The sequence below is a fragment of the Schistocerca americana genome, chromosome 2 (assembly GCF_021461395.2).
Source record: "Schistocerca americana isolate TAMUIC-IGC-003095 chromosome 2, iqSchAmer2.1, whole genome shotgun sequence".
Taxonomy (NCBI): Eukaryota; Metazoa; Arthropoda; class Insecta; order Orthoptera; family Acrididae; genus Schistocerca; species Schistocerca americana.
Window position 1 is genome coordinate 620,188,975 of NC_060120.1, and position 12,330 is coordinate 620,201,304.

Sequence of the window (12,330 nt, forward strand, 5' to 3'; positions counted from 1 at the left end):
TCATAGCAATAGTATCGATTACCTTAACTATTCCACTCTCGTGTTGTGGAGAGGAAAATGACTATCTATATGCACTCGTGTGTTCCGTAATCTACCTTGTCATATTATTTTCAAGACTCCTACACGAAACATGCATTCATGGCAGCAGAAATATCTCACAGTCTTCTTCGAATACAGTTTACCTAAATCTAGCCAAACGGGTTTCATAACAACAACGTTGCCTTTCTTGCAGAGATTCGATTTAAGTTGCCCGAGTATTTCTGACACACATTCGTTTGGCCTGTACCGTTCTGTTACGCGCCCAGTAGCGCAACTCTGGATTTATTCTTTTCTTTGTCCCTCCTGGAAGCAGCTTGTCGTAGATCGCAACAGCAACGCACGGTGCCTAGCGACTGGAAAAAAAACTCAGCTTTTTTCTCGTTATCAGGAGGGGCCGTAGGACAGATGCACGTAATTATAGGCCAATATCGTTGAATTCAGTCTGTTGTAGAACTATGGAACATGTTTTATGATCAAGAATTCTGACTTTTTGGAGAACGAAAATCTCGCTTATAAAAGTCAACTATGATATCGGAAACAGAGATCTTGCGAAACTCAGTTCGCTCTTTTTCGCCGTAACACCCGTGGCACTGTAGACAACGGCGCTCAGGTAGGTGCCGTGCTCCTTGACTTCAGGAAGGCATTTGACACCGTCACGCACTGCCGTTTGATTAAAAAAAATACGAGACATCGAGTATCGGACCAGATTTGCTACTGGATTCAAGAGTTCCTTGCGAATAAAACTCAGCACGTCGCTCTTAACTGAACAGAATGGACTGATGCAGGTGTCATCTAGTAAGTACCCCAATTATCTGTTATAAGACCGTTACTGTATACAATGTATATGAATGATCTAGTGAAAAACTGTTCTCAGATGATGCTGTTGTGTATAATAAGGCAACAGTGCTAGAAGGCGATATAGATTTGAAGAATGCGGAGAATTGATGAATGGAGCAGACTCCGGAAGTTTACCCCGAACGTGAATAAGTGTAACATATTGCGCGTACATAGGAAAAGAATCCACTACTGTACAGCTACGCTATTGATAACAGACTGTTGGAAACAATATCTACCGTAAGATATCTAGGAGTAACTATCCAGAGCGACCTTAAGTAGAATAACCACACAAAACGAATAGTAGGAAAAGCAGATGCCAGACTGAGATTCGTAGGTGGAATCTTAAGAAAATGTAACTCATCCGCAGTGGCTTGTAGGGCACCCGTTCGACCCACTGTTGAGTACTGATCATCAGTTCGGGATCCTTAGCGGGTAGAACCGATAGGAGAGATAGAGAATATCCAAAAAAGGGCGGCGCGTTTCGTCAGGGAATCGTTTGGTCGGCACGAGAGCCTTACGGACACGCATTGGCTGACTTTATAAGATGGGCGTTGTGCATGAGCGACAGATTTACTGTTGAAATTTCGAGAGAGCACTTTCCCGGAAGAGACGGATAACATATTACTTCCTCTCTCATACATTTCGCAAAATGACGACGATGGGAAAATTCGAGAAATTTGATTTAATGCAAAGGCTTGCCGACAATGATGTTTCCCACGCTCCATTCTGGAGTGGAATAAGGAAAGGGGGGGGGGGGGGGGAGGAGGGCGCCCAGGTTCCCGGGTTCGATTCCCAACGGGGTCAGGGACTTTCTCTCCCTCGTGATGACTGGGTATTGTGTGATGTCCTTAGGTTAGTTAGGTTTAAGTAGTTCTAAGTTCTAGGGGACTGATGACCTCAGATGTTAAGTCCCATAGTGCTCAGAGCCATTTGAACCATTTTTGAATTTGGGGAGGAGCGAGGGGGGCGGGAACAATTAGTGATAACAATAGTCCCCTCCACCACACATTGTTTGGTAGTTAGCGTAGTATGATTTAGATGTAGATATAGAGGATCCGACCAATATTTTCCTATCGCTCGCGAAAAGACTACGAAGGTAAAATTAGAGATTTGCGCTCATCCGCAGACTTTCCAAAAAAACGTTCAAATGTGAGTGAAATCTTATGGGACTGAACTGCTAAGGTCATCAGTCCCTTTCTGCATCTGCGATTCCAAAATGGCATCAGTAAGTATTCCTGGCTTTTTTAAGCTTCCCAATGCTTCAATGACACCGTTTGGCATCGTTTCACGTAGTTCCAAGTTTGGTCAACAGATCACAGTGGCGTTTGCTTTCATGACTCGCCGTTTGTTTGAAGTGCAGAACAGAGAAGTGTCGAGACTTGTGCTACTGCATTTGTGAGTGAACAATAACTGATGTGTTTAGTTTTATTCTGTGTATACTGAAATTCTTGGTTATGGAACCAACTTTACGCATTTCCTCAAGGGCAAGGGAAAGAAATGCGGTAAGTTTACAACACAGTCATGTATGCATTTTTTGAGTAATTATTATGTAATTTCTAATGATGCCATTTGGAAACATTATTTTATTTATTAACCAGTAGTTTCAAAACAACTTTTGCAATGGATATGGCATATGTGCAACATATACGTGACGCACAAAGGGTTAAACTAAATTATCCTAAGGACTCGAACCCCCGCCGGGACCAGTCGCACAGTCCATGACTTTCCAGCACACCCTCATCGCACGCACCATTAGCGCTACCTGTAACAGGAAAGCATGGAAGTGACAGGAGTTCACGAAATACCATCGCCACATACTGTAAAGTGGCTCGCGGAGCTTAGAGGCTGACGTAGATGTGGAGTGGAATAAGAGCGCCAAGCGCTGACGGAGAACGTGGTCCGGGCTCTCTCGGCTGACCCAGACACCCAGCGCGGTGGCAGAAGCCGCCCGCAGCGGTGTCGGCGCAGACTCGCGAGGCACGCGTGACGCACGGCCGTGCATTCCTGCAGCCGGCACGGCTCGGCTCGGCTCTCGCTTTCGCGTCCTTCTGCACGCGCCGCTTTTTGCTCTCCGCGCGTTCGCGATGCGCCGGGGCTCCGCTGCGAACATAGCATGCTCCGCGTTCTGCCCGCTCTACACTCGTAGTCAACATTCCGCAGGGGAATACTTCAAGTCGCAAGTATCTGGGGTGTGTCCGTGTGTGTATGCGTTCGTGAGCGTGCGCGTGTGTGTGGAGGGGGAGGACTGGAGGGGGAGAGGCAAGCCACGAGGCTACTGCTCCACCGCGATAATCGTCTGTGTGAAATGAGATGCTCTGAAATAGGGTTTCCGTTTTTGAAGTGGGACTTGAGGTTGTAGTGACAAGAAATAATTATCTAAACCTGAAGGGCACATTATCTACGCAATTCTTCCTTTAACCACTTTTATTTCCAAAATACATTGTAGTTCAATTAAGTAATCTGAGATAGTCGTGAGGACGCCAGATTAAGAACGTGTAACGAGTAGTCTTTGGATAAGAAAGGTATATCTCTGAGCTGTGGTTATTGAGCCCAGGCAGACGTCACGGACAGTCAGTCGTGAGTTGCGACTTAGGGGGGCAGTATGGAGATAAACGGCAATGGTGCCTCGTATTATGTGCACTACTGACCATTGCATTCGGGAGGAGGACGGTTCAATCCCGCGTCCGGCCATCCTGATTTAGGTTTTCCATGATTTCCCTAAATCGCTCCAGGCAAATGCCGGGATGGTTCCTTTCAAAGGGCACGGCCGACTTCCTTCCCTGTCCTTCCCTAATCCGATGAGACCGATGACCTCGCTGTCTGGTCTCCTTCCCCAACCCAACCAACCACCTACTGGCCATTAAAATCGCTACACCAAGAAGAAATGAAGATGATAAACGGATATTCATTGGACAAATATATTATAGTAGAACTGCCATGTGTTCACATTTTCACGCAATTTGGGTGCATAGATCCTGAGAAATCAGTACCCAGAACAACGAACTCTGGCCGTAATAACGGCCTTGTTACGCCTGGGCATCGAGCCAAACAGAGCTTGGATGCCGTGTACAGGTACAGCTGCCCATGCAGCTTCAACACGATACCACAGTTCATCAAGAGTAGTGACTGGCGTTTTGTGGCGAGCCAGTTGCTCGGCCACCATTGAGCAGACGTTTTCAATTGATGAGAGATATGGAGAATGTGCTGGCCAAGGCAGCAGTCGAATATTTTCTGTATCCAGAAAGGACCGTACAGGACGTGCAACATGCGGTCGTGCATTATCCTGCTGAAATGTAGGGTTTGGCAGGGATCGAATGAAGGGTAGAGCCACGGGTCGTAACACACCTGAAATGTAACGTCCACTGTTCAGAGTGCCGCCAATGCGGACAAGAGGTGACCGAGACGTGTAACCAATAGCACCCCATACCATCACGCCGTGTGATACGCCAGTATGGCGATGACGATTACACGCTTCCAATGTGCGTTCACCGCGATGTCACCAAACACGGATGCGACCATCATGATGCTGTAAACAGAACCTGACTTCATCCGAAAAAATGACGTTTTGCCATTCGTGCACCCAGGTTCGTCGTTGAGTACACCATCGCAGGCGCTCCTGTCTGTGATGTAGCGTCAAGGTCCATGCTGCTACAAACGTAATCGAACTGTTCGTGCAGATGGTTGTTGTCTTGCAAACGTCCCCATGTGATGACTCAGGGATAGAGATGTGGCTGCACGATCCATTACAGCCATGCGAATAAGATGCCTGTCATCTCGACTGCTAGTGATACGAGGCCGCCCGCATCTCGTGGTCGTGCGGTAGCGTTCTCGCTTCCCACGCCCGGGTTCCCGGGTTCGATTCCCGGCGGGGTCAGGGATTTTCTCTGCTTCGTGATGGCTGGGTGTTGTGTGATGTCCTTAGGTTAGTTAGGTTTAAGTAGTTCTAAGTTCTAGGGGACTGATGACCACAGATGTTAAGTCCCATAGTGCTCAGAGCCATTTGAACCATTTGATACGAGGCCTTTGGGATCCAGCACGGCGTTCCGTATTACCCTCCTGAACCCACCGTTTCCATATTCTGCTAACAGTCATTGGAATTCGACCAACGCGAGCAGCAATGTCGCGATACGATAAACCGCAATCGCAATAGGCTACAATCCGACCTTTATCAAAGTCGGAAACGTGATGGTACGCATTTCTCCTCCTTACACGAGGCATCACAACAACGTTTCACCAGGCAACACCGGTCAACTGCTGTTTGTGTATGAGAAATCGATTGGAAACTTTCGTCATATCAGCATGTTGTAGGTGTCGCAACCGGCGCCAACCTTTTCTGAATGCTCTGAAAAGCTAATCATTTGCATATCAGAGCATCTTCTTCCAGTCGGTTAAATTTCGCGTCTTTAGCACGTCATCTTCGTAGTGTAGCAATTTTAATGGCCAGTAGTGTATAACTGCAGATGTGCGTTCTGTCCAGAAGTTAACGTTTAATGTGTGCACTTCCATGACGTGAAACAGTAAGTGAGTTACAGAAGAGAAAACTGCGAATCAGTTTCAAGTTATGGCCCAAAAGAGCCTTACAGAAAAAGTATTCTGCAACAAGGAAACGCAGTCTATATAACTGCACGGCGAACGAACTTCTACCCAGTATCTGACGAACAATTCATACGTCTGCGCCTCGTAGACAAAATAAGAAATACAAGGTACTGTCCTAAGTAATTAGCAAAACTTATAACAATAGATAACAGCTCTGTATTTTGAAAAAGTGCTATGTAGCAAGCCGGTGTAATTTAGCTGCGACTGGAAACTAAAAAAACTAGTAGTATAGTACTATATTCACAGGTATCACGATTGATAATTCAACGCTCTCATTTATATAATTAAATAACATCTCTTTATTACTCATTTTTTGTAATTCAATTAAATTTTTTATTGTAACCTGCTGGAGTTTCTCTCCCTTGACCGCTGGCAGAAGTTATTTATTTACGCAGGTTAATTCCTACAGAACAATAAAAGTTCCAATCAGCCGTTATTAAAAACCTGATTTACTAAAAACCACCAGCGCCATTAGCGGTTTAGAACCAACACGATCATCATCAAACAACTGTTCACGTTTAAAATTACACTTAGTGTATAGGGCTATACTTATTAACATTTTAAAAAAACCAAAGCAACTTACATGACTCTGAGAGAAGTAATTTTAAAGACACATGAGGCCGCAAATGTCGAGAAATACCCCAAAAGTGAATGACAGATGTTGAACATATGACGTCACCAGATGACGTACTTCGCCACACGTGCAGCTGTGGAGCTTGATCTGTCACGCCTTACCATCCCTATCTTACGTCTGGCAGGCAGTGGTTTTCTTTTTTTTTTTTTTTTTTTTTTTTTTTTTTTTTTTTTTTTTTTTTTTTTTTTTTTTTTTACTGGTCTTGAGGTCTAAGCTACTGTACTGCGCCACAAGTAAATAAGTATACGATTTTTTAAAACTACATAGCTACAACTAAACGATCTACGTGTTATTTACTAAATCATGTCTCCAAAAGAAAAAGGAATGGAAAGAGGACATTAAAACAAAATAATAACAGGTTTTGCTTGTTTACAGCGAGGAAATCAATTTTGTAGTGTCTTTGTCTCAACAGATCACATTTACATAATGTGTTCGAAAACAAAGAAGCCTAGCAGAACGAAGTGTACCACTGCCCCCTACTGGCGAGGGTAGGATCGACTAGCCCAGTCGTTGCACGTGTGTCAAGTTACGTCATCTGGTGACGTCACATGTCCAATATCGTGGCCCACGAGAAAGACATGCCGTGGCACGTATGTTACAGCGCGTGACACTGCACGTCTTACGAGTGCCAGCAGTCTCCTGCGACGGGTGCGAGTAACTGTTCTTGACTGAGTGTTTCAACGCATCCGAGTTCTCGAAAGTACACGGCAGAATTGAAACCTCTAGTGGGTATCTTTTCAATTAAACTTTGATTTCCCGGGGGCCTTGCAGGGAGCCAAGCGTTCACTAGTATGACGTCACAAGTTTGTTGCACGGCTCGTGTATCTCGTTGGCCCCGTACAACACTTTTCACCCATTTTTGGGGTATTTCCCGACATTTACGACCCCGTGTGTCTTATATTAAATTACTTGTCTCAGCGTCACCTACGTCGCTACTAGGTGTTTTAAAAATTCGTAAGAATCATCCTGAAGGCTGCATACGAGAAGTTGGTTGTTTTTCGCTGCAGCGAAAGTTCCTTGTGGTGGGGTGCTCACCAGTAAAATAACAACGCAAAAAATCGATCACTTGATACTGAACAAGAGCAACGTGAATAACTTTCTAAGATAATAACTGAGTTAGTTTTTCCTTGTTTCGATCGAATCTCTTGCGTGTTTTTGTAGCACTGTTGACTCCTGTTGAATAAACTCATATTTAGCCTAATAGAAACCAAGGTTCAACAAACTCTGAAGATGCAGATAGTGTTAACATTACCACAAACATCTACAAATTTTGGTCACACGTACGTCTGTATACAAAAAATGGCAGTACAAAGACAAATCTTTACCGAAGAATTTGTCACTCAGAAAATTTACAATATGTGCATAAAGGTTAGAATAGGAAGTTCTTAGTGCATAAAAGTTTCAGTGAATTCAATATGCAGGGGATGGACAAAAATGTAGAAACACCAAAAACACAGTGCATTACAATGCCTAACACGGTGTAGAAAAACCGTTGGCCTTCAAAATACCAGCCAGTCATCTCGGAGTGGATAAATACGGGTCCTGCATGGTTTTCAAGGGAATCTTACATCATTCGTCCTGTACAGTAGTAGCAGGTTCGCGTAACAATGATGAAAATGGATAGCTATCAATCATACTTCTCTCAAAGCAGACCACAAAGGCTCAATGATATTTATATCTGGAGACCGTGGTGTTCGGAAGAGATGCCACAATTCATCCTCGTGTTCGTGGCGCCATCCATCGGTAATGATAGGGTTCAATATGGTGTTGGCTCACCCTTCGCCTTGATGACAGATTCCACTCTCGCAGGCATACGTTCAATCAGGTGCTGGAGGTTTTTTGGAAAATGGCAGTCCATTCTTCACGGAGAGTTACATTGAGGAGAAGTTGAAACGTCCCCTTAGAAAAATTTTACAAATGTCAGTGCAGTTATTTGATTTTCAAACAGCTGAGCAAAACTAAACGTACTCAGATATTTCTCTCTTTACTTATTCTGATCATCACTAAACTGACACACAATATTTTTTTTGCGCAACGCAATCTGAGTTTGAAAAATCCCTACAAAAGAATGGCCCTGACTAACAATAATCTATACCTTTCATGAATCACTGACCTCACAAAAATCTTCGTTACTCGAACTACTGCAATACAGCGAGCGTCAATACTGCCAGCTAAATAAAAGATTCTAACTACTGAAGTCACTAACTACTGATAGGCATAGTTAGCAAATGAAAGATTTTGATAGAGAACAAACAATGTATTTACCTTAATAGTGTTCAAAAGTCATAATATATATAGCAGTTCATGACATCCAGTCTTACAAATTTACTGTCTCTCCCCACACCCACCACTTCTGGCGGCTCACCTCCAACTGCGCAATGCTACGCGCTGTTAACAGCCAACAGCCCAACACTACGATAGCAAATTCCAACAATGCCACCCAGCCACAGACTGCACATTACACAGCCAGTGATTTTCATACAGAGCGCTACGTGGCGGTGGCGTTACCAATATAAGAACCTAAACAGCCTACTTACAAAGTATCGATAGCGGTGAGCGTTCCAAAACATCCCAAACGTGTGGTACTGGAGTCAGGTCAGGTCAGGACTCTGTGCAGACCAGTCCATTACAGGGATATTATTGGCGCGTAACCACTTCGCCATAAGTCGTGCATTATGAACAGGCTCTTGATTGTGTTGAAAGATGCAATCGCCATTCCCGAATTGCTCTCCAACAATGGGAAGCAAGAAGGTGCTTAAAACATCACTATAGGCCTGTGCTGTGGTAGCGCCTTGCGAAACAACAAGGACAGCAAGTCCCCTCCATGAAAATTACGACCACATCATACCACCACCGCCTCCGAATTTTACTGTTGGCACTACACACGCTGGCAGATGACGTTCACCGGGCATTCGCCATACCCACACCCTCCCATCGGATCGCCACATTGTGTACCGTGATTCGTCATTCCACACAACGTTTTTCCACTGTTCAATCGTTCAATGTTTATGCTCCGTACACCAGGCGAGGTGTCGTTTGGTATTTACCCACGTGATGTGTGGCTCATGAGAAGTCGCTCGACCATGAAATCCATGTTTTCTCAACTCCCGCCCAACTGTCATAGTACCTGCAGTGGATCCTGATGCAGTTTGGAATTTCTGTGTGATGGTCTGGATAGATGTCTGCCGATTACACAATACGACCCTCTTCAACTGTCGGCGGTCTCTGTCAGTCAACAGACGAGGTCGGCCTGTACGCTTTTGTGCTGTAGGTATCCCTTCACGTTTCCACTTCACTATGACATCGTAGACAGTGGACCTAGTGATATTTAGGAGTGTGGAAACCTCGCGTACAGACGTAAGACACAAGTGACAGCCAATCACCTGACGACGTTCGAGGTCCGTGAGTTCCACGGAGCGCTCCATTCTGCTCTCTCACGACGTCTAATGACTACTTAGGTCGCTGATATGGAGTACCTGGCAGCAAGCGGCAGCACAGTGCACCTAATATGAAAAATGTACGTTTTTGTGGTGTCCGTATACTTTGGATCACATTGTGTACCTCTAGAAATACCAAACACTTCGGCTACCTTGCTTATAGGAGCATCTACCAGCAATTTTCCCACGTTCTAAACACTTAGCTTCGACATAATGCATCTCACAATTCAGAACACCGTTATAACCACGACCTACACTTCAAAGGTATTGAGAACGTTGCACAGGTTCCGCTCGTGATCAACCTGTAAGTATGGCTAGGATTTGCATTTATGTTCAAGCATGCATTTCTCGCTGTTTCCCGGACTTTTGTCCAGCATCTTTGTGTGTGTGTGTGTGTGTGTGTGTGTGTGTGTGTGTGTGTGTGTGTGTGTGTGTGTGCGCGCGCTTAATGTAAATAGATGTAAATAAACGTTAACGGTGAAATGTTTCTCCCATTTTACGTCCAAGTTAGCGTAGTGCTACAACACAAAGTGAAATTAGGCATAATCCACCTGTACCAAATACAGAAAGACCTGAAAAATGTGCCTGCAAATGTTACTTCCACATGTAAGGGGAAATCAGATGAATGTGCAGAAGATAAAAGCGTTTTTAAATAGACTGCTTTAAAACCCGAAGCACGCCAAACCTCAGACTATTTGCTTTAAAGTGAGTAAAACCAAATATACATGATAAAATAAATATCAAATTTTAGAAGAAGCAAAGACGGATTTAAAATATCGTAAATAATTATACAACATCTACGTATGAGCACACGAGCCAATACTGATCCTAGAATTAACTTCTAAGATAATCAGCAGGAAACCAAACCTACCTTTATAGCACTTGTGGATTCAGAGAAAGTTTCTGACAGTGTTGACTGAACTACACTATTTAAAATTTTAAGGTAGCAGGCATAGAATGTGAGGAACGATAGGAATTCGCAACTTGTGCAGAAATCAGACTGCAGTTAATAACAGACGAAGGACATGAAAAGAAGGCACCGATTTAGAAGGAAGTAAGACAGTGTTGTACCCTACCCTCCAGTATTTTTCACTCTTGAACAAGCAGTCAAAGCAACCAAGGAGAATTCTGGGAAGGGAACTAACGTTCAGGAAGAAGAAATAAAAAATGGATGGTTTGCCGTTGGCATTGTAATTTTGTCAAAGGCGGCAATGGACTTTCAGGATCAACTGAACGGTATGGATAGTATCTTGAAAAAGAGTTTATAACGTGAACTTCAACAAAAGTAAAACAATGATACTGGGATGCACTGGGATTAAGTCAAGCGATGCTTACAGAATTAGATTAGGAAATGAGACACAAAGAGCAGATGGTAAATTTTGCTGTTTGTGAATGAAGTGTCGGACGGAAGTGAAACGTGGACGGCGACCAGGTAAGACAAGAAAAGAATAGAAACTTGAGAAGTGTGGTGCTATAGAAGGATGTAGAATATGAAGTGGTTAGTTAAATGGAGAGGAGAGGCTTAATGAAAATGAGGGGAAAAATTTGTGGGACAAGTAAAATACTTAAAAGGACTCGTTAACTTAGTAATGGAAGGATGTGTGGGGGTAAAAATAGTAGACGGAGATCAAGGATCGAATACGGTAAGCTGGTTCAGATGGTAGTTTCCTGCAATTGTACAAACATGAAGACACTTACACAGGATAGACTAGCGTAGAAAGCTGCATCAAACCACGTAAGAACATTTCACTTCAGTTTCTTTTGAAACAAACTTTTCGATTCAGAAGCAAAAAAAGACTTTGATCATATGTTGCGAACGAAATGAGACGTGTAGGGTAAAATATACGTAATTTTAGTAGATACCAAAACGGGTTTGAAATAGGGGTGTTGGTAAAATAACGATATATTTCCAAGAAATATCGATTACAGGGTGTTACAAAAAGGTACGGCCAAACTTTCAGGAAACATTCCTCACACACAAATAAAGAAAAGATGTTACGTGGACATGTGTCGGGAAACGCTTAATTTCCATGTTAGAGCTCATTTTAGTTTCGTCCACCTACACTCAATGGAGCACGTTACCATGATTTCATACGGGATACTCTACCTGTGTTGCTAGAACATGTGCCTTTACAAGTACGACACAACATGTGGTTCATGCGCGATGCAGCTCCTGCACATTTCAGTCGAAGTGTTGGTACGCTTCTCAACAACAGATTCGGTGACCGATGGATTAGTAGAGGCGGACCAATTCCATGGCCTCCACGCTCTTCTGACTTCAACCCTCTCGACTTTCATTTATGGGGGCATTTGAAAGCTCTTGTCTACGCAACCCCGGTACCAAATGTAGAGACTCTTCGTGCTCGTATTGTGGACGGCTGTGATACAATACGCCATTCTCCAGGGCTGCATCAGCGCATCAGGGATTCCATGCGACGGAGGGTGGATGCATGTATCCTCGCTAACGGAGGACATTTTGAACATTTCCTGTAACAAAGTGTTTGAAGTCACGCTAGTACGTTCTGTTGCTGTGTGTTTCCATTCCATTATTAGTGTGATTTGAAGAGAAGTAATAAAATGAGCTCTAACATGGAAAGTAAGCGTTTCCGGACACATGTCCACATAACATATTTTCTTTCTTTGTGTGTGAGAAATGTTTGCTGAAAGTTTGGCCGTACCTTATTGTAACACCCTGTATATCGGCGAGATTCTTTAATATCGAGAGCCGATACTTTTATTTTATATTATATCTTTCTTGATATTTTCGGAAAATATTTGAAATTGTTC